This window comes from Planococcus citri, chromosome 2, assembly GCF_950023065.1.
Source record: "Planococcus citri chromosome 2, ihPlaCitr1.1, whole genome shotgun sequence".
NCBI lineage: Eukaryota > Metazoa > Arthropoda > Insecta > Hemiptera > Pseudococcidae > Planococcus > Planococcus citri.
Window position 1 is genome coordinate 54,510,201 of NC_088678.1, and position 23,565 is coordinate 54,533,765.

The 23,565-nt window shown below is 33.5% G+C and overlaps 1 protein-coding gene across 3 annotated transcripts in view; it reads right to left on the bottom strand.

The window, feature by feature from the left end:
* LOC135836479 (immunoglobulin superfamily containing leucine-rich repeat protein-like) overlaps positions 1-23,565 on the bottom strand; it is a 379,815-nt gene that overhangs the window by 65,511 nt on the left and 290,739 nt on the right. The window contains exon 3 of one of the 3 annotated variants that reach the window (XM_065351347.1): positions 18,481-18,537. The exons of the other annotated variants lie outside the window; for them this stretch is intronic. The gene's annotated coding sequence lies outside the window, so the exon portion shown is untranslated. The remainder of the gene's footprint in view (positions 1-18,480; positions 18,538-23,565) is intronic. 3 annotated transcript variants of the gene reach the window in all.

Genomic DNA, 23,565 nt, shown 5'->3' on the forward strand with positions numbered 1-23,565 from the left:
TGCCACAGGGTTTAACCATTCATTCGCAGTGTTAACCAATAAAAAGAAAAAAATGTCATGGTAAGGGAATTTTTTCATTTTTTTCTTCATTTTCTAAATAACCTCTCTGCCTCGCACCCAGGAAATGTATCCACTCCAAAACTCATCACCATGTTGCAAATCGGGACATTCATTACCGTACCTAGCTGCCTACACCAAATCGATGGAAATAATTCAAAAGATTAAAAGTTGAAACTCGCAAACGAGAATAATTTCGCCGAAAGCTAAACTAAAACTATCCAGTTTTGTAAAAACGATACCAATTAAAAGGGCACCCACCGAAAATCGGCCGAAAGTAGCAAAAAAGGGGGAACCATGCTACAGCATCCGCACCTTTAAACTCGTACACGCGTACACCGTACATTTACACGAAAAGGCATTATGAAAAACAGGCCGAGTTGCGTTATCTAAATGCGATGAGAATCACTGCTGTATGTGGCAGCCGAAACAGCTTCATCTTTTCTTCTATGTTTTTAGCATATTGTATTCATGAAACAGAAACACACAACCCCCAGTCCCCCAGCCATCAATGTGCGGGGGGGTATAGGCCTATACGAGTCGAGTCGAGTACGCACACACATGCATTTTAGTACCTCTCTGGCAACGCAAAGCTATACGTACTCGTACCATACAGAAACCATGAATAATATAACTTATTTAGCGCTTCTACAACAACTTTACGAGATCACTTCATTCAAATTTTTTTTCTCTCTATCGTATTCGAATTATTTTTTTTCGTGCTTTGTTTCCATAAATAATTTTTTTTTTCGCAGCCTTATTATAAAATTTAAATATTCCCATGTCTTCCATCTCGACGTACCGAAACGGAAATTGAAACAGCGAACCTGTTCCCGAATTTCACCCTACACGGTTTCTTCTTTCTAATTATTTTTTTTCCTTTATTATTAGAGGCCACAACACTCGGCTTTCGATATAGTCGTATACTATTCGAATCGCACCTATTCTATAAACCCTATCTCTCTACATAGCTTCGAATTCACGTTCAGTTCGTTAAAATTTTCACAATTATTTACAAGTTCAACGTTCCCTTGTTCTTTTTTCTCTAACGCCGAAAACGAAGCTCTTGTTTAAATTACTTTTTTGTTTTCCTTTCTTTCTTTCCTGCTTCACAAACAACAAAATTTTCCGGATTTAATTTCGCTCGTAATTTTTTCCTTCTTTTTTCCCCCACTATTTCACAAGTATATAAACTAACCGAAAAAAGGGGCATCCTTAGAAAAAAAAAAAAGAAGAAGAAGAAAACTCGCAGAACAAAATAATTCACGTAATATATAATGTAATGGGATTGTTACGTAGGTGGAAAATTTAATAAATTTTTATAAACCGTTTTACTTGATAATATTATTTTTGGTTTTCACCCGAAACGCGTGTGTTTGAATGTATTTTTGTTATTTTACAGAGAGCAGATAATTCTGATGATTATTTGTTTTTGATGGAAGTACAAATTTTCGAGCAATTAGAATTACTTATGAGGTAATGAACTAGCTTTTTCTCCTCTTTTCTTGAGACTTCTTTTACCTCATAAAAATTGTCTCCAAGTTGCCAATGGGATGTAACGCTTTAGAAACATTGGATATGCGTTTCAAACACCGATCTCTACTGTTTCCAAAGGGAATTCTTCTCTGGCAAAAAAAATCTCACAGACCTCCAGTTTGTGCCATTCGTCATCATTTGATGGTCTCTATACATATGGAAAATATGTACACATACGACATCTTCCCATCTGTAAATCAAGCCATAACATTCCCATACATTGATGGAGTACCTGCACCTTATTATGCCAAGAAAATAATTCAAGCTCAGTAAAAATGTTAGAAACTGAAACAATATCAGAAATCCAATCTGACAAGTTTAAAATACAATCAGAAAATGAAGAAGAGGCATCACCAGTAAAAAAGAAAAAACCAAAACCTCCAAAAAAAAAAAACTTGACTGAAAACGAACCTCTATCAATCATTGAGCAATTTAAACCAATGGAAGAAAACTTCCAAGGAAAATGCAAAAGATTACCCAATTTCCTTCACAAACTTCCGCCTTCTTAATGATATGGTAAAAAAAGGAAATCCAGACCCAACTGACAGAATAAAAGAAGTGACTGACAGTCTTGAAGAAATTATAAAAATGTTGAATGAATACTATCCATTTCTTTCAAGAACAACGAAGACTAGATTTACAAAATTGAAGAGAAAAATTGAAATTGAAATAATGAAAATTTGCCTTATTCAAGAACTTTTTGACTGAAAAATGAAATTTAATTGAGCAGTATTTCAATTGTACTTGAGATACGAATGAAGTAGACAATTTGGAGAAGGGGACTGTTGAATGACCATAAAAATTTGAAAATTAATACTATTATAATGGTTGCTTTTGTGCGTTTTGTCATCGCATGGACTTCTCGGATCCTAGTACTAAAAAATGAGCCTTGGAGTCACATTTTGGTGAGGGATTTTGTGGTCTCCAAATTTTTTTGAAAACAGTGAAAATCTGTCTCAAGGATCAAAGAAATTCATACCAAGGCTGCAAAACGTGCGAAACTAGCTAAAAATTCTGATAAGGGCATGCGCCCCCTCCCCTCGCAGTCTGTTTTCAATCCTTCATATTCCAAGTACAATGAAAATATCTTACTTGAATTGTTCACCTCATGCGAATGCTCAAATAGGTCATAGGGTGATGAAAAAAATTAGCGAAACGTCAATTTGTTGATGATTATTAATGATTAGTATTCAATATTGGGGGCTGTGGCTCATCCCCCTGCATCGCTAACAACTCGTTTGTGCCCAAAATTCATTGTAGTGATGCAAGCATGTCTATGTTTTTCCTATACTTCAGAGTTTTGAAGTAAAAACAGTCGTTCTGAAATTACATCAGAAAAAGGGAAACAAATATTGTTAATTTCCACGAAAAAACAAAAAACAGGGCATCTCTATCAACTTCATGGAGGCCAAGTTGCAAAAATGTATTTTCAATGTCCTCTAAAACAACATAAAAGGATGAGTGGGAAATCTACGAGTAATTAAAAGACCAGGCAAATATTCCATAAAGTTTTGACCTCAACATAAACAAACATTGAAACTATTTTCGCTTGTCTTCAATTTCTTCGAACTGTTGAAGTACAATATAATCGGATGATTAGGTAAGTAAGTAATGTTTTACTGATGCATTAACGAGAAATTTCAATCTACCAAATGCCAGAGGATAGCAATTTGATAATTTGGGCGAAAATTCTTTCCAGGCCCAAGAGACTACATTATCTTCTATTTTAATGCTATTATTGGACGTTTTCACAGCAATATCATCATCGTTGATTGCAGGGTTTTCACGAATACTTACCAATCACATCAAGACCCCATCATTTTTTCACGGTCGTTGTCAGTAGGTGTTAAAATATTCATTTCATTGGCAGAAATATTGACTTCGTTTTCTGAGTAAGTGATAAAGCTCATGACTTCACTAGGCAGTTTTTCTTGTTCATATCTGCCATTTATGACCATCGTAGTTTTGAATGGATTAAATACCTACGTACTCGTATAATCCAGGGAGAATTAATTTTTTCTTATTTAACACAATTTCGTGATGAAAATCATTCCCTACCCATTTCAATAGGCGACTCAGAATTTTTGACAGCTAATAGGAGGCTTTAGATTTTTCCAGATGAGATTAATTGATGATTCGAACGTCATTAACCTCTCATCAAACGTACAAAAAAGACGGATTACTAAGATTATCAGTAGTTATCACTTAATATCAATTAGGTGCTTATGTGCATAATTTATGTATAGGGTGAGCCTAAAATGATGAAATTGGATTTTGCAAGTTTCAATATAACAGAGAACATGCCCTCTGAGAGCATATAAAAATGCAAAAAAGAAAAAGCTGATCGATTAATATTTTTCGATCGTTCAAGGACCATAAATTTATCAAAAATTGACAAAAATAAATTTTTTTAAATTGTAAAAATTACTAAAAATTATCCGGAGATAAAATGTTGATATTTTTTCCTACATTATAAATAGGTAGATCAGAAATGATAATTGTTTTGGAGAAAAATAATTGTTCTGGTTTTTTTTTCAATAATTTTAAAAACTAGACATTTGTACCCATGGCTGTAATTTTGAAATAAGTCTCAGAAAAATTCCGAAACAAAAACTTCTATTCAAATCAATAATCATTTCTGGTCTAAAAAACAGTGAAAAAACGGTTGAGACCATTTTCAGTGTTTTTTTTGGTTGCAATTTTTGTCATTTTTGAAAAATTGATTGCCCTTGTGCGATCGTAAGATATCAATTAATCAGATTTTTCTGTTTTGCATTTCAATGTACTCCCCGAGAGACACGTTTTCCATGGTGTTGCAACTTTCAAAACCCAATTTCGTAATTTTCGACTCACCCTGACACTCAAGCCTTTTCAATTACAAATTCCGCGTAGGTATACAATAGGTACATTTTGAATTGGCATAGATAGGTAATTGTAAGTTTTCATTTTTCGTATATTAATTTTACAGCATACCTTGTATTCTAGTTTCTCCGACGGTATACCCCCTTTTTCCACATCAGTTCAAAAAAAATGAGAGAGATGTGAAAAAACGAATAGCAAAAGTCAAGAAACATATCAGCGAAAGAAAAAAAATACTCGAGTGAAAAACTCAAGCAAACGACGAGACGGCTCGAAAATTGAAAATAATCGAATGCCACTATACTAAAGTATAAGGTGAAGGATTTAAAAATACATTCGCAAATTTCATCTTCTTTTTGCCATTCGTCGAGCGCTTTCAGCTTTTAGAGAATAGATTTCGAGTCATTATTCTCTCTATTCGTTCGCTAACGTACTGTATAAACGATAAATGAAGAGAAAGGCTTTAAAATATTTTTCACATTTAATAGTTTACTTTTTTATCTTGTTCGGTGTGAATTACCCTAAATTTCAGCGCAAGGTAATTTGCATAATTAAAAGGCCTTCTTTTAAGGTAATTTTTCTTTCGTTGTATGACGTACCTAGCTACCTACCTTAGGAGAGTGCGTGCAATTTTTAGTCCGCATAATGACGTTAGACGAGCCGTAGTAGTCGCCACTCCGAGTCCGAGATAAATACAATGTTGAATGTGGAACACGAGTAGGTTGAATTTTAAATGAAAGCGTATTAAATGGACGATGTACTCGTGAGTATAGTGTTATTCAACGTGTTAGTGTCTTTTTTTTTTGCATGAATTCGGATGTACCTACGAAGGTATTATATCCAGGTAAGTTACATACCATAACGATGGAATCTCAAGGGGGGATTAATTTTTAAAAATTTGGATTTTTTCACAGGAGCAATAAAATACCTTTTCTTAAAAAAAATGGATTGAAATAAAATTCCAGGAATGAAATGTTCAACAATCACAAAAACCTACAAAAAAATATAGCAAGAAATCTCGCAAAATTCGCAAATATGGCGCCAGCCAGTAAGTTCAGCACATCAATACAAAACCAGATCCCCATCATAGGAAAAAAAGTAAAGACGAAGTGAAATACGAGTAAAATCGATCGCCTAGCGATATATAAAATTTACATGATAAAAACGAGCAATCATGAACGCGTGAAAAATGCCAAGACGAACGTAGGACAAAAGCTTTCACGCTTAGTACAATTTTAAACAACTTTTCAATAATTTACGAATGGTTGAAATTCAATTTCTGACGAACCATACGAGTCTTGGTTTAAAGAACGAAGTTGCACGTATGTGTAATGTGTATGGAAGCGAGATGCACCCGCCAGCGCAGCGTCTCAAGAAAGGCAACCCTGCCCACGAAATGATCATTACCCTTTACACGTCAAGTTAACTCGCCCCGAAATGAAATTTAGATGCCCTACCCTTTAGCTCGCTGCGCTGGTGGTGCTTTTGGTATTGATAGCATTATTTTATCTGTACGTGATTCGGTTTAAGTAAATGAACTCGGGAGATGTCGAAACAATTACAAGTCTGTTGCGGTAAAACCTTATACGACGAGTTGATCGCACACGTGAAACGTTAGCGAGTACTTGTCGTAGATTTTTATACTCTAATAGAGACGCTATAATTTCCACGTCTCTGATCGGATTATCTAAAATAGACGAGGCAATGCGGTTGTGTCGCGAAGTAACGAGCCAACTTCCAATTTTTTTATACGCCATCCAAGATTTTGCTGTAGCTCGTTTGCGAGCTTTTTTTTATTTCCACAGTACAGAAGAGTTGGATACGTTTAGTTTATGACCTGTTTGCTCACTTCATTTCTTCGTAAAGAATCGTCAAAATCGATAAAAATTTATTTCATTCGCGAAACTCGACTCTACCTACGCAAAGGCTGATATGAATTTACACCTGGACTATTTTCGACGGTAATTTCAATAATAAAATATCCGAGATGCCTGCAGCAGGGTAATGAAATTCGATAAAATTCACAAACACTCGTAGATACCTATCTGATTTTTTTCCTTCGGCTGAATGCCTATAGGCGTAAATAATATGGGCTCGAGGAAATGTACATTGTACACCGACGGTAGGCAGAGGCACATGTTCCTTCGATTGAAGGATGAAAATTTCATAATGATAAGCGTACCTACTGTATTCTAATCGGTCACCAAAACGCAGATATTATACACATTATTTTCATTATTTAATTTGTGATTTTTCTTCTGCCTGGTGAAAAATGTACATAAATTAATATCCTGTATTTATATTCTTAAAAGTTTTCAAATATTTAAAAAATCGATATTTTAACTGAATCATCTCAGAAACTGAATTGGCTGAAGACCCGAGAAGCAGTAAAATTTCTTCAATAAATACGTATACTTACACGAAAGACTCTAAAATTTTTTATGAGAAATGACATCGCGCGAAGCAGATAGAAATGGTGTAAAAAATTTTACTCGATTTTTACGAATTGTAAATTATACTTTCGAGTTATAAATTTCAGAAATCAATTATATCTACTTGGTTTGATTGGATTGAGATGAAAAATTACCATAAAACGTAAAATGATTCCCTTCTATCAAAATTTTATGATTGATGGAGACACCATTTTCAAAATTTGTAATGGGAATGTAAAGGAAGCAAAATTTAAAATTATCATTCGGCATACAAGTCGGTTTTTCGATTTTTTTTTTCAAGCAAGTTTATAAAAATTCCAATTTACATGCGATTTACTGACACGTCCTAGGTTTAGGAATGGGAAGAATCGAATGTTCAGAAGAATTCGATGTTGATAAACCGGAAACTGATGGCAATTCAATGAAGAGGAATCTCGTCCATGCGGCCAAACCTTCAGATAGTAAATCTGAAGTAAGACTTCGACAAAATTTGGCGGAGATCTTCATTTTGAGGTAAAAGTCATTGAAGGAGATGCCCCTGGAAGGAAGTTATAGGTCCCTCAAAGCCTGAACATTTCTAGAAAAATTGTAGTTTTTTCGCTCAAGCTCTTGTCAACCTGTTCTGGAAAAATACATAGTCAAGTTCCAAAAAATAGTATGTGAGATCCTGCGTCGATCCAGCTCATTTTTCCATTGAAATTCAAAACCACTTTCAGGGTTCCATACTGAGCAATTGAAAATTTTCAAATTGCTTATAAATAACTAATTCAGAGTAAATCGTGTTTTGAAAATACTTCCTGGTCAAAATATTACGCATCAATTAGGCCAAAAAATTGAAAGATATTTTTTATGACATCGAAGAAACATTTTGAAAAGCAGTGCTGCCAAATTTCAAAAAATCAAAAAAATTTGGTTCAGTTTTTAGCTTTTTTTCGTTTTATTGAAATTGGTAATATTGATCAAAAGATTGGTAACACTGCAATCCAAAATTATTTCTGTACACTGTAGTACAGTTTTCGTGAAATTTTTTTCAGGAGTGATTTGTGATTCGTCATCCGGATCACAATTTCTCGGAAGATCTTTAATCCGTGATCCGGATTACAAATTTCTCAATGATTCGTGATCTGTGATTTGGATCAAATTTCTGTGATCTACAAAAACCCTGATAGAACTCAACTGAAAATTGTTCTCAATCGATCACATTATCAAAATTCTTATTTTTTCACTCATTTAAAATAGGTGCCAGAAAAAAATCAAGCAAAAACAGTGAATTTGGACAGTTTTATCGAAAAGGTCTGGAAAAGTGTAGTTTTCAACAATATCCGCACACCAAATCCTGTTTTAAATGAGTTGAGTTCAAATATTCACTGATTGCAGAAGAGTTTTTGCATTTTTCTAATTGATTGTTTCTACAAATAAATTATTTTTCAAACTTCAAACAAAATTCAGCTTTAAGGTGAGATGAGATGATGATTTATTATTTGGATCAGTTCTTTTAGACTACACAACAAAATACATAGGTACCTACTTTACATTAGGTCTTGTGGTAGCTCAGGTCTCTTTAAAAATGATTATTATAATTCCTTAGTTTTTTATTTCTTTATCTGAAATATGTTAGATTTTTCACCACAAAATCTACAGTAATATCAAATTTAAAAAAAACAAACAAACAAACAACAAAATAAACCAGGAAAAAGAAAAATCGCAATCAAGTTTTGTACTCAGATATGTAAGTATGTACTCAAGTATGTTTGAACTTTTGACTGTTTTTTTTTCTTTTTTTTGCAGAAAACCACTTTAAATTATTATTTAGATATGTAGCTAATAATTAACATTTAACAGTAATAAGGTAGTAAAGATTTCATTTCATGTTGCTAAAAAACCTCATCTCCTGAAGTAGTTCACCACAAAACTTCGATCTGTCTAACGCTCAAAGTTACAAAAAATCTTAAATTTTTAGTTAAATGTTCAACATTTTAAAATTTTTTAAAAACTGTCAAAAATTTGCAATTGAAGGGCGGTTTTCCAAAAAGCGATAAGTCAAAAATTATGATTTCGAGGTAAATGATGTTTTTAGTGCCCATTCCAAGGCGCGATGCACTTGGAGTATGCCACTTATCCTGCATGTTGTATTGGATCTACCTCAACACATACGTGTTGGTTTTGTGGTGTAACTCAAGTTTGCAGCGCTTCTGCGGCAGAAAAAGTAAACTGACTTATCGCCTTTTGGAAAAACGATTTTTCACGTTTTCATTTATATGATAGAACCAGTGTTGCAAATCGATGGAAGTCAACTGTAATTCACAATACAAAAGTATATGACCAAAAAAATTGATTACAAAAAATTTTACGTGTATTTTAAACAAAAATTAAGTACCTATCACAACACTATAAATTGAAAAAAAAGAGTTTTGATTAATAAAAAAATCTTACCACTATTTCGGCAATAAATTTATGAGAAAAAAAAAATTTTGGTTGAAAAAAAATTTTTAACCTCCATTTTGGCGATAAAATTGACAAAAATTAGGTATTTATCTACAGCACTATCATTTAAAAAAAATTTATCTGCATTTTGGCAAAAAATAAAAACGAAAATTAAGTACATATTACAGTACTATCTATTGAAAAAACCATATTCGCAGCTCTATTTTTGCTATAAAAGTAACAAAAACGAAGTAATCATGACTTACTCGTATTGCGTTTTGGAAAAACGATTGCAATCCTCGACTAACAGAAAAGCGGGATTGTGAGTAGATAAATAGGTATTTTGGGTAGGTTGGGCATTATATAGGTGAGATACGACCTATAGAACACAATGGCGTGAAAAACTCAATTTTCAAAAAAATTGACTCAAGTATCCACTTTTGGAAAACCGCCCTTCAATTGCAATACTACCAGGGTCCTACAGGGATTCAGAAGTTTCGAAAATTTCGATTTTCGCCACATCTGGTATTAAGCATCAAAAAGTCGCGAACTCTTATCAGATATTTTTTGAGCTCAAAAATTTCGAAAAAAGTCGAAATATGCGATTTGGTAGCTATAACTCTGGAAACCGTATTTTCTAGTCACTAGTCGAGTTCCCGCAGTTTGAGCGCGAATTTATAACCATGCATCCTAAAAGGTAATTTCTGGACAACTTTTCAAAAATTTTGAACCCAAAAAATACTCTTTCAGAGGCGTAGAGTCAAAATCACGTCCAACGCTCAAGATGCTCGACTTATGACTGGAAACAACCATTCTCGAAATTGTAGCAGCTCACTCACATTTTTGAGTAATTTTTCGAAAAAATTTGGCCTAATAAATTATCTTAGGGATGGGTCTTATGGCTTCTTCACGGTTAAAGTGTGATAGAATCAACTACTATTTCACTGTTCCCGGCAATTTTCTTCATTTTTTTTGGTCGGATTGGCCAGAAATAGAAATTTTGAGACATTTGGATCACTGTGGGATCCATACATTTGCGATTAGGTAAATATAAATTTTGTGGGAAACTACTCCAAGGGTCCTCTTTTTTTTTTTTACAAAACATCAGATAATACGTAATATCGATTCCTTAAAATTAGGTAAGTAGTTGAATTTGTACAATTATGTAAGTAGGTATTTTCGATTCAGTGATCTCTCAAAGTGATTTCCACTACCCATCCGAAGTTTTCCCATTCATTCCGATGAAATCTGTATTCTGTTACCATAGTAATTTTATTTCATAATGGAAAAAACTCCAGAACAGCCACGAAAATGGGGGAAAATGCATTCGGAAAAAAGTAAAAAGAATACATCAAAAAAATTTTTAAAACAAGGAATATCATAAGATCACTCTGAAATAATGATTTTTAAACGTTTGAAAATATCTCTTCGTTATAGTGAACGTCTGTGATCAATCTATTTTTGAAGAATAATAGAGTTGACAGATTTTGCAGAGTCGTAGATCGCGTAATCAAGGAATTTCGGAGCGAACAGTAAGTGTAGGTATAAGCCCCATGATCAATAACACTTCAAACTCGCTTGTAAACTTGCGTGGACTACATTTGAAAATTGTAAATGTAACGTCAGTGTTGTTTTTGGCACGAGTGATTTTTATTCAATGGGGTTCACAGGGGTAAGATTGGCATCTATCAAAGACAGCACAAGGAGGTAACTAGTTGTACCTAATCAAAACGACCCAATATTCATTAAAAATGATTATTACAGAAAACATGCAAGTAAATATTTAAAATTTTCAGATGATATCAAAAATAGTACATTACAAGAATAACCATGAATTCTACACTATGAAAAACATAGCAACGAGTTTTCAACAATCACACTGAAAATCAGATCAGTATGATTACCTACTCAGTACGAAATCCTGTTAAAAACCCCAAACACTCCATCCTCGTACACCTCTAAAAATTGGGTCACACCAACAACCGTCAATTCGAGATGCTCCCTCGCGAGATAGTCAGTTTTGAACCGTTATTCTGTACCTAGTAATGTAATATATCAACCAACTTTCAAGAAAATATAACCAAACAAAAAAGAACCGAACCGTTCTGTATAACAAAACAAAAAACCCAAATCAGTCTTGGTTTTTCAAAGTTCACGTCAAGTTAAACGTTACACGTGTATCTTTTGCCGAAAAGGACACGTCTCAGCAGGTTATTGGACACATCGAATGTTTTAAGGCGGTCTTGTCGTATTCGATTTGGTTACCCTTTATTTGAATATCGGAATACGGAATTTCTGTTTGAAGTTTGGCGCCGAACCAAAACATATACCTAGCTATTTGAATCAACAGTAGGCAAATGATGTTACAGTGTACTAGTCCGATGCTTTGTAACACATTTCCCCATTTTCTCCCTATTCTTTCTCGGTACCTTTCTCGTAGAAAAAAAAAATCATCGCACAGTAGAGATGAGCTTCTCGTATGGTTCGTACGACTACGTATGTTAATTATTTACATTTCTGTACATATTACAACATCAAAGTATACATATCCGAAGGAAAAACTTATCGCGATGTTGTCATTGAAATTCAACGTTAAAAGTTGTCATAGTTAATGGAAAAAACATGTTTTGTAATGTCCATCGAAAAGTATATTGAATAAATTGAGCGCTAGACTTTAGTATCATTATCCTTATAAAAGTAAAATGAATTATAACGCACGTCAGAAAGTTATACATAGTTTCGTGATATTTTTTTTTTCTGTACGTTGTTGGAAAAAAATACTCGCGTAACGTGCTTTCTAAAGCAATCTCTGACGTTGGATCTGTTCAAAGGTATACGTATATCGAATCGAGCTTTAACCAATTTATCGAAAAATACGAAGTTTTTTGTTGCTTTTTTTTTGTACAAACTGACCTAATGAAACGATTACCTATTTCAGTGTTCTGAAAAATATGTATCATACTCGTACAATAGAAGAGTGTAAATCGGTATTTACCAATATAAGCAGATACACCTACATACGTAAGTATTCGTATAATGTACCATGTACCTACTTAGTTGACACGAACATTTGTGAAAATATCCAATTACAAAACAATGGTAAAATTTCACTTTGAAACCAAGCCAAAAAAGTAAAAATTGCATCATCAGTTACAGGAGAAGAAAATACGTATCATTATACGTACCTAGCGAGATTTATTACCTAGATGCAATTATTCGAACGTGGAGCTTCATATTTAAATTGAAATACGAGATGCCCAAAATTCACTCGAAAAAACACGAACTCGTCGTAAATAAAAAGCACATTCTGAGTACCCACCGCGTTGACTTTTTCTTTAATAATGCGAATTTTTAAAAAAATCAGGGAATGGGATCCGGGAAATCCTGTTTACCAATTTCTACGCGTCAAACAAGCACGATATCGGATACTGGGAATCAATTTTTACGCGAATTCGAAAAATTAGGTAATTTAATCGCTGTTGATGTTTTTCTTGGAAGAATAATTAAATTACAAGTGTCAAATGCAAACCTTGGAGCGAAGTTTTCAATAAAGATACAATTTTAGCTCTCGAGACTTTTACAGTCGCAAAGCTCGCATTTAAAATAACTTTGTTTCTCGATATCGGTTTATTGCCTTCTTCGGTATCGAATAATTTTTCAGCATCAACTTTCCAAATTGTACTCTGAGCTAATTCAAGTTGAATGTTTGTACTACGGTAGTCGAGATTTTGTATTTTTTTGAGGATGTTTTACGTGAATAATTTGAATTTATTTCATTAAATTCCTTTTTTTTATCTCTCTCTTGAACTGTAGATTTTATTTTGAATTATCATTGGTTCGAGTTTGGTTTGGTAGATCGCTCGTCTGTTTCATGAATGAAAAATTCAAAATTTATTGGCGAACAATTTTTTCACCTCTGAGTAAACCATTCACAAGCAAATCATCTCTAGTTTTTATCGATGGATTTGAAAAAGTCAAATTTTGCCACAATATCTGCGACTGGATTGATTTCCAGAGATGATTCAGTCGTTCTTGAATGATTCTGAGAAAATATGTAGTTTGCGAACCAATTGAGTTCATTTTTGATGATAAGATTGAAACTGCAAGAGAAATTCAATATCATGTCGTTTTTATCTAATTTGAGTTTTCAGTGATTCATTCGTTCGTGAGCAATTTTTATCCCCTGAGCAAATCGTTCGCGAACGAATTATTCACAAGTTATATTGGCAGATCAGAGAATGTTTCGCATTCTCAGGTCGTTTCTGACTTTTCGATTCGATTCCCAAGTCTTTCAGTCCTTTTTGAATAAATCGTCCATTCTGAGCAAATCTTTCGCGAACGAATTCCGTCCAATTTTTGGAGATAAGATTAAATTTAAACTTTAAGAGCTTCGTCAAATCATTTACTTCCTATATCAAATTTGAACGTTCAGAGATTCACTCGTTCGCGAACGACTTTTCTCCTTTGAAAAAATCGTTTGCGAACGAATCATTCACAATTTTCGTCAATAGATTAAATAATGCTTCGTCTTCTAATTTGATTTTCGAATGATTCATTGTTTTTGAGCGAATCGTTTGCCAGCAAATAGGTACCGGTGATTTTATTCACGATCAATTTTTTTTTCTGATCACATCATTCTTAAACGAATCATTTTCGATTTGTCGACAGTGAATTTGAAAATGTCACTATTCGTCATGAAAACAGAATAAAAAATTCAAATTTATTTTTTCATTTTCAAACTCCATATGTCCAGCAAGCTAATAATTCAAAACAACAATAACTTACAAACAGGAAGTTCTTATACATACATGTATTAGCACGTAGGCGTCATGAAATCGAAGCAAAACAAAACAAAAAAACATCAATCAACCCACTTCACGATAGCACACTCTCATATCGAGGAAAATATCATCATTGCAGATACATCGGGTTTATTGAATCTGCATAAATATTATACGCGTTTTACCCATAGTACGTAAATATCTGAGTAAAAAATCATACAAACGGTATCGTTTTGAAAAAGAGGAAAAGTTCAATTTCAATATTAATAAAAGCAACTTGCTTTCCGGCAGTGGAAACCTGCAACGAAATCCGATTACTTTTAGTGAATTTAGCATCGATGTTTATTCAAGAAGTCATATCGTAAATTGAAAATTATTCGCGAACTGTTAATTTCTTCGCTTTCATACCCGCGTTGCCTGCCTATTAACTTGAGCGTATCAGGCTGGCGATTTGATTTTGTGAAATAATTTTCCACCATTTACCCACATCTCGGTTGTTTTTTAGAAAGCCTGGGAATTCGCAGAAACCTATTTCAAAATTAAAGCGTAGCGCTCGTAGCAGATATCTACTCGTACATATAGCACCTACCGTTGAATGTAAAATTATTAGAATTAAATTCGTAAATGCTCGACGATGTCAGTTTCATCGCGCTAATCATTCAGTCGATCTTTTATACATCAAAGATGAATATTTTATGAGTACGAAACACGATTAAGCTATTTAGCTCTTTAATAGTGCTCTCTCAAAACACCATTTTTCAACTTTTTTTTTCATCGTTTTGATTTTTGAATGTTGCTCGTTTCTAAATTTATTAGTATTCGAAAGTACGCGAATAAGTGGCTGAAGAGGAGGGGGGCAGGATGAGTACTTGGATACTGTGCAAGACTTCAGTGTACCTACTCACTGATCAAAAATTAACGCTAATATATGTGTCGTGAAAATTCTTATAAGGAATTTCATTTCTTTCTTTCTTATTTGTTCGCAAAGAGCTCACGAAAAACGAAATCAAAAACAATGCCCAAACGATTACGAATGAGTATCGAGGAGTAAGAAGCTTCGTTTTTTGAAAATAAGGGAATCTACGAGTATTAAAAGTCACAGCAGCCGCGAGCCATACCTATAGGGTCTCCCGAAATACCCAATTTATTGGTTGGTGTCAATAAGTAAGTAAGTTTTTATTATTTTTTTTCTCAAGTTAGTCAAGTCTGTGAAAAATACTTGAATCAAAATTCACCGCGACTTTTCCAAAAAACGTCAAGTTGTTTGAGAAAGAAACCAGAATCTTTTTAAAAACAAAATTGGGGAGGAGCCCACTAAAAAATTATGACCAAATGTTTTCAACAAGACGTACATAGGAAAAATTTCATATTTTTTAAGTCAATGTTGAAAGGATTAGAAAATTTTTGAAATAGTTTCAAAAATTGATTTTTTATTCAAGTGGTCTGTTGATGTCTTCAGTACATTCATATCATTGCGTTTTAACAATTATTATACTTATGTAGAAGTCAAAACTTAATTTTTGTCAAGTTCAGGAGTCTTCAAAATACTTGACAGTATGAATGATAATTTTATGATTATCCCATCCAGATGATACACTTGATTAAAATTGAACAAGTACTTAATTCGAATTTTTTCAACTTTGAGCTCTCACCGAAGGGAGAAGGGGAGATTAGCACTGACCCACAAATTTGAAATTCATTACGCAAGATTGACATCCCTGTCATCAGGTGAGTAAGCAAGTTCATTTATTCTTTCGTCGATCAAGTGTCGTGTCCTACAAAGAATTGATTCACATCGATCACTCCATTAATTCCTTTAAAATAAACATCAAAGTAATGAATTTTTACTTAAAAACACTCCCAAGTGGTTGAAAAAAATTTACTCTAGATATTTTTTTTGAAATTAGGTGGTGCCTACCACAAAATTATGGCCAAATGATCTCAAAAATTTGAAGGAAAAATTCCAAATTTTTAGACCAATATTTAACCTTTCAGGCAAGATCTCGAAGTATAAGAATTTGAAAAACTCTGATATGTTTCAAAAATCATTTTTTTGTTTCGGTAAATGGCATCGCGTTTAAACAATTAGAAAAACTCAAAATTCATTTTTGTCAAGTTCGGGAGTTCTCAAAATGATGGTTCATTCCTTAAAAATACGAGCATGATAATTTTTTGATTATCTTCCCAAGATATAGTACATACACATAGGTACCTACAATTAAAATTGAACAACTAATTTAAACTTGAGGTATACATTTTTTAACTAATTCTCAAACTTTCGACAATTTAAAAAATGTTTTGTGTGGATCGAGTTCAGTAATATTGAAGCTATCTGTTTGTGGATCACCTGTGTTATTTTCGAGGCTATTTTTAAATCATGTTTTGGGTTTTCAAAATGTGCACATGTGTCAGTAGTATATGGGTCACTTTGATCCATTTGATGGGAGTCGTTGGATTTTCCACGCTGGGACCGTGGGGAACTCCAGGTGGCTCAGCCCTCGGACTAGAGCGCCCACTTTTAGACGATGCCCTAACCTAACGAAGGCGAATTCAAGGCGGTGTTTATAACCTAACGTCAGAAAAAAAAATCCCACTCTAACCTAACGATTGCGAATTGGGTGACCCTGTTTTAACCTAATGACCTGGACCGAAGCACCCAAGATTTTTTTTATAAACCTAACAGGGGGACCCTGATTTAACCTAGTTACGTTATGTTAGGTTACATTTAAAAAATCCTCGGGGCTTTGGTCCACTCTTAGTGAATTCTGTTAAAAACCCATCGGCCAATTCGTTTAGGTTTACAATTGAAAATCTTGGGCACTGGCTTGGAAAGGGGTTAGGTTAACACGTGATTATTGAAAAAATTTTCTGACATTATCGTTGAATTCACCTCCGTTAGGTTAAGCTAAGTTAACTAATGCTAAATATTTGTGGGTTTTGTATTTTGTGATTTTTTTCCAACACAATTGCATTTCTATCCCCCTATACCACCCACACCTCCCTCAAAAATAGGCCTTGAAAAAGTTATCCGTAAATGCTACTTTATAAGTATGGCCGAATGACCTCAACAATGTAAGTTGCTAAGGATTTTTTGAAAAATTGTAACAGATTTTTTCTAGTTTCAATATTAGCTCACAAATTTGGTGTAACGTGGTCTTTACAGACATTTTTTGGATACAGTTCAATTTGTATATGCAATGAAATAGATCACCGTGTAATGTAATACCAATATACTCGTATTTAAAATTGAATATGTGAAGCAAGCAATTTTTTTATTATTTTGATGAGCATGATGAGTGGATTCAACCCAATCTACAGAATTTTGAAAGCTTTTCACTTGCCTCAGTAATCTGTAGAATTTTCAAAGGCCCCCAATAAATCAAGAAATTAATTTCATCTGCCGATTTTTGGCAGAATGGTGGCTTTTTGACACACTTTTCATTATTATCTAGGTCAAGACGCGAGTACTTTCCAAATCCATGAGAATAAAATGCGCGTTATCATGATCCTTTATAATACGTATCTACATTGTATTAAATAAAATAAAAAAATGGAATCCACTTCAGAAAAAAATTACTTTGATTTTAGGTACCTAGTTTGCTTTTATTACTGACACAGCATTCCTAAGATGTTTCCAAAACCAACATTATACCTATTAAGTACCAAAAAACACGACACAGTAGAAAAATTCAATACTTCAGTTCACCTTAAAAAAAAAAAAATGCGGTGGTGGAGGAAAAAGAAACGTTACCTAGCTATATCGCGTTCATGTATAGGTACATACATACAGTAACACTAACACTACTGATGTTAAGAGTATGTTTGCATATTTGTTGAGGTTTTTCTGGTAAAATTATGGTTCCGAAACAAACTCGTCTATCTCGCGATTAACTTTGACTAAAGAGAACATTCTTGGCATTGTATACTCGTACAAAGTTACCTATTTGGTGTTTTTCACGTTAAAGCCACAGGTATGGCTGTAGAGTGTAGACGAAGAAAGTTACAAAGATAATACAACAATTCAAACGCTTATGTCGTGGTGTCTTAAAGAAACAGTCTTATATAATGTCGGCAGCTATAAGCTAATAAAACGTTGGTGTTGGAGAAAACACGCCTACGAGTTTCTTCAAAATGATAGTATTAAAGTTTCCGATTAAACATCAAGTTTTGAAAATTATTTTTTCTACTAAGTTTCTCGGGCTACGTAGAATTATTTGGAAAATAATCGCAAGGTTTTTCTCGGAGGGAAAAAGTTCTACAACATTTTGCTGGGTTTTTGGGAGATCAAAAAAATTCATGTTGGGTTTTTAGGCACGCTTAAGTATTGGTTGCAGAAAATTAGGTAAATGTCTAAAATTTAAAATTAATCATTAAAATACAAATAACTTTACCTCATTCTTTTTATACGAACAAAATTCTCGTACAGCCGTATTGTTCTAGGAGCTCACCTGCAACAACAACAAAACAAAAATGCAATGTTAGCTACACAATAAGTTTGTTTCTTATTTTATGCGGATTTTGGCAAATTCTCGAGAATCTGGATTTTGGCAGATTTGAAATTCACAAGAATCTGCTAGGGTTGTAGTTTTTCAAATTGGATTTTGGATTTATTGAAGTTTGCGGTTGGAATCTAAAAAGATGTTTAGAAAAGGAGCTTGAAAAATTGTCCAAAAACCAGATGTTCGAGAATCCGCGTAAAAAACAGATTAGATGATTTAATTAAATTACATCTCAAGAGGGAAGCAGCCACTATCCTCCCTCCTTTCACCATTTTCACCCCTGACGATATAAAATCCTTCTTCAAACAAAATACTCACTCTAAATGGCAAAATTACTGGTCATCACAGACATCAAACAAACTCTTTCAACACAAAAAAAAACAATCTACCCCTGGAAGAACCTTGAATAACCCGTCTAAGAATAGGTCACTCTAAAATCACACACAACCATCTCTATCAAAAAATTCCAAAACCCCCCTGTCAATTCTGTGAAAATGGACCTACATCCATCCAACATTTACTGTTCACCTGTCCTAAATTACAGCAAACAAGACTATCTCTCCAAATAGACCCAAATTCAATGACCATCCCAGATAACCATTCTGAAATCCAAAAATTTATAACCCTACTTAAGAACACCAACCTAATAAACCAAATCTAAGCCCTTCTACCCACGGGTGTAATAATCCTGCAATTATAAGTAAACACACACAAAAAAAAAAAAAAAAAAAAAAAAGGTATCGCAAACATTTTAGACCGACTTACAAAATTATTTTTAAAAATGTAGATGGGTAATATGAGTAATATTAGATCACGTTAAATTTCTCTCGGGATACTTTTTTCAGAACTGAAGCGTATATCGAATTTTAGTCGTCAACCTGCCACAATTGTGCTAAAATTTGAATATTCATACCTATCCCATATTAAAATGTACAAAAATTGGCCACTGAAAATTTTGCTCATACATTTGAATATATTTATTTTTCGATAGATACACCGAAAACAATCGTCTGGAAAAGTTTCTGGATTTAATTCCATGAAAATCAGCTAATTTTTTCAGGTAACAATTTTTTGAATTCATTTTATCATTTTGTCGATGAAATTTATGATTTTATTTTCATTTGTAGAAATCGACGAGTTGATTACCTGACTTTTTGGGTCCCGGTGGTATTTCGAATTTGAAAAACTAAATTCAGCTTCCCTTTGAAGTCAAATACGAGTACAGTCCCATTTCGTTAAATACCTACTGACTATTTATGAACAAGTAAGCAATTTTTTTCAGTAGATAAGTGTGAGTAAGTACAAATTAATAAATAAATAATGGCTGGCGTTTCCCACCACGGATTTCAAAACTTTTGAAAATCTATAAGTAGGTATTTATGAGTCTACAAAAATTATCATTACATAGTATATTCAATTTTATTGGGGAAAATACTGAATTTGGATTATATGTACCTAATTACCTAGGTAATAAAATTGTAAAGGTGTATCTAAGTAAAGATGGAAAAGTTGAATTAACCTCAAAATCTAACAAAGGTGAAATAGAACGAACTGCTCAAAATTTAGTATACTTACCTAGGTATAGGTAATTAGGTATTTACCAATAAAGTAATCAAAAAATTAATCAAAAATTGATGTATATTTGATTCGTTTAATGAATATTGGTTCATCTATCTTTGTATATTTTTAAATAAAATTGTACAAAATTATGTACATTTAAGTACCTAAGACTGCATTAAGCAGTTCTGGTCATATCGTACATTAGATATAACAATTCGCTACAGTCTACATCTGGTAATATTTTCATGTAACTTTGAAAACTCTTATGGCAACAGTCCACATCTAGTACGTAATATTTTTATGGTCCTCCGAGCCGGATAATGAATATGACGTGGTTAGATGTCTCTTATAGCTGGTACTGACGAAGACATTACCATCGAGAATCTTCGGAATGACTTTTCGTTCATTATCCAGATGTGTACTGAAGCGATTTATTTATACAATTTGACCGGAACTCTTAATATATGTATAGTCAATAGATATACCTACATAATTTTGAAAAATTGCTTACAAATATAAAAAGGTAGATGAACATGGATTTATGACAACTTAACCACCTAGGTAGATGCATTTTGAACCACTTAGCTTGTATATTAAGCTATTCTTGGATCACCAAAGATGAACAATTTTTCAGTTTTCGCTTTCCCTCATCACAAGCCTTTCTTTTACCGGGTTCTTCAGTAAGCGCCAGCCTGGGGCAAACTGCCACCTTTGCCTCCCATCACGATGGCCCTGGAGCTATTAACCTTATCATCAGTGGGGCTAGGATTTCCATGTGCTTGAATAAAATTCGGTTATATGCGCATTGAAAATATGCGCTTCGGAGTAATTCTTTTATGTTCTTTATCTGGGTAGAATAATGGAAGGGGACAGGACCATCCACCAGTTCAAAATATGAATAATGATAGAAACCGTCGTCAACAACTGCCACTCGACGAATTAGATGTAGGCCTAATGGTAAGTTTAATTTAAATGTTCATAAAATTTTTACTTGATTGCATTCAACCCTGAAAAATTTGCTGGAGGGTCCAGAACTGTCCAAAATAGTTCAACACTGTTTCCAAATCAATTTTCAGAGTCGAAAATAGGACACAAACGAACACCTTTCTATGTACCTCTACTTATTGATTCCCATTTTTGGGTCGAATTTGATTTTCAAAAATTCAAAAAAATCAGAATGAGAATAGGCTATTGGGCAATGACAAAGAAAGGACTCAATTTCCAAAGTTACAGCTCCCGAATCTAATTTTTCATCATTAGGTACTTATTTTTCGAAGATTTTGAATCTAAAAATACTTTCTTGAGCACGTGACGAATTTTTGAAATTTGTGTTCCACAGGTAATAATGCTATCTTGCAAAAGTTATTAAAATTGAAAATTCCTTCATCTTTCCACCACTTACAAACTTCAAAAGCTCAAATTTTGACCGAAGAGTTATGTGGTTGATGGCGGATCCACTGATACCACCCTTTGCCGGATCCGGAACTCCTAGCAGAATGCAAACTGTTCAACTTATTTGCTTTTCTTAGCTCAGTAAGTTAATATGTAGCAAAAAAAATAGTTTTCTGACCGGAATCCCGGATCCGGCAAATGATGCAGTATTAGTCGATCATGTATCCCATTTTCTTTCGGCAAGAATTAAAGCTGTTCAAAGTTCACATTGTGGAATGTAGAAAATTTTTTCAATACATATTTGATGGTAGTCGTTATTCAAGACAGCATTATTTACCAGCAGAACAAAAACTTCAAAAATTCGCCAAAAATCGAAAAATCAACTTCAGCAGTTAGAAATATCATTCAAGGCGGAAGGATTAAACAGAATTACTTTTCCATCCCAGCTTCCATCAATTTCAAGAAAGGTGAGAGGCGACATTTAGCTTTCAATTTCAATTTATTAGAATAAAATTCATTAAAAATAACTGTCACCGAAGAGAAATTTTTCATTACAAAATTATTATTTACACATGACTTATCGATATTATTGTTTGAAAAAATCAGTTTTATACACTATTTCTGTACCACCAAACACGAACATCTACCTAAACACAAGTACGGCAATTTCCACGTTTCCAGAACTCATACATCATTATCCCACGACAATTATTCTCATGCACAAAAAAATAATACCTACGTATATTCGTCGAATAGTAGATACGATTACGAATACACACGTCTTAATTGCCTTAACGACAAAAGGAGCTCGTAAAATGTGAAATTTTATTCCATTCCATTTGATATTACTCATTCTAAATGGGTATTATTTGAGCGTTTCGAACTACACCAAGATAATTTCAAAGTAAATATAATGATTTTCATTCGTTGCTATTTTACTTACCTACCTAACACGTTACGGTTCACGAAATATTATACATTCGAAATTCCAAACGGTAACTTCGCAACGTAGCAAGCGAAAATTATCAAAACTTTGCGTACCTAACGCTAAAGATTTAGATGAGTCAAAAGAAAAACCCCTAAGGCCTATATGTTATTTTTATAATATTCGTATATAACGCCGAGAAACGAGTTAAATTATGACAAATATCTAAATACCACGCATAAAAGTCCGAGTATATGCTGGATAAAAAATGAAAATATAAAGAATTTCGATTACTGCGAGCCTTTTTCTTCCTTTTTTCCCAAACCCTGGTGACGAAAAACGAAAAAAAGTTGTATGTGTTATGAAATTTATGACATAGTGTTGCTGTGATTTTTTTTCTCTCAAAACCGAGCACAGCCATAACACGTCGTTTTAAATATTTCGTAAAACGTCTCAAAAGATTTTTAGAGGAAAAATTTTTTCATCAAAGTAGCCAATAAAAAAAGGCATACGTAAAAAGTACACATTTTAGGTAGTACATGTGCAGTTGAAATTTACGGCTCAGTCGACTGCTTTGGCTGTAAAGTTTACCTAGCTTCTTTTTTTTCTCTCCTGAAAATACGCAAAAAATCATAGTAGAGATGGAGAAAAAACTAACTTAATTGTTGCGGTATAATGTAGCTCGTTTTTCTGGTACAATCAAAGGAAAGAACAGACGCATTTTTATGGAGGAGGTTATTTAAACACGAGATGTATCCGAGTTTAAGATATAATGTAAACAAGGAATTCTACGTGGAATGTAAACAAAATGGAATAAGTTTCCAGATACGAGTACAAGGGGCGTTAAACGTTAAAGTACATTTTCTCACATGAAATGTAACGTCCTACTTATTCAACCGAAATTGTCTTACATATGACGAAAAGAATTTCGCGTTGATGTTATTTGTCGTACCTACACATAGCTCATTCAATTTTACCGAGCACACATCCAGTTATTTATTCATTTTAATTTTTTTTTTCAAATGTAGGCATAATTTGGTGAAGACTTGTTTACGCTAACGATTCGGCATAAGGGAAGCTTTTGAAGTTGAAGGATTCAA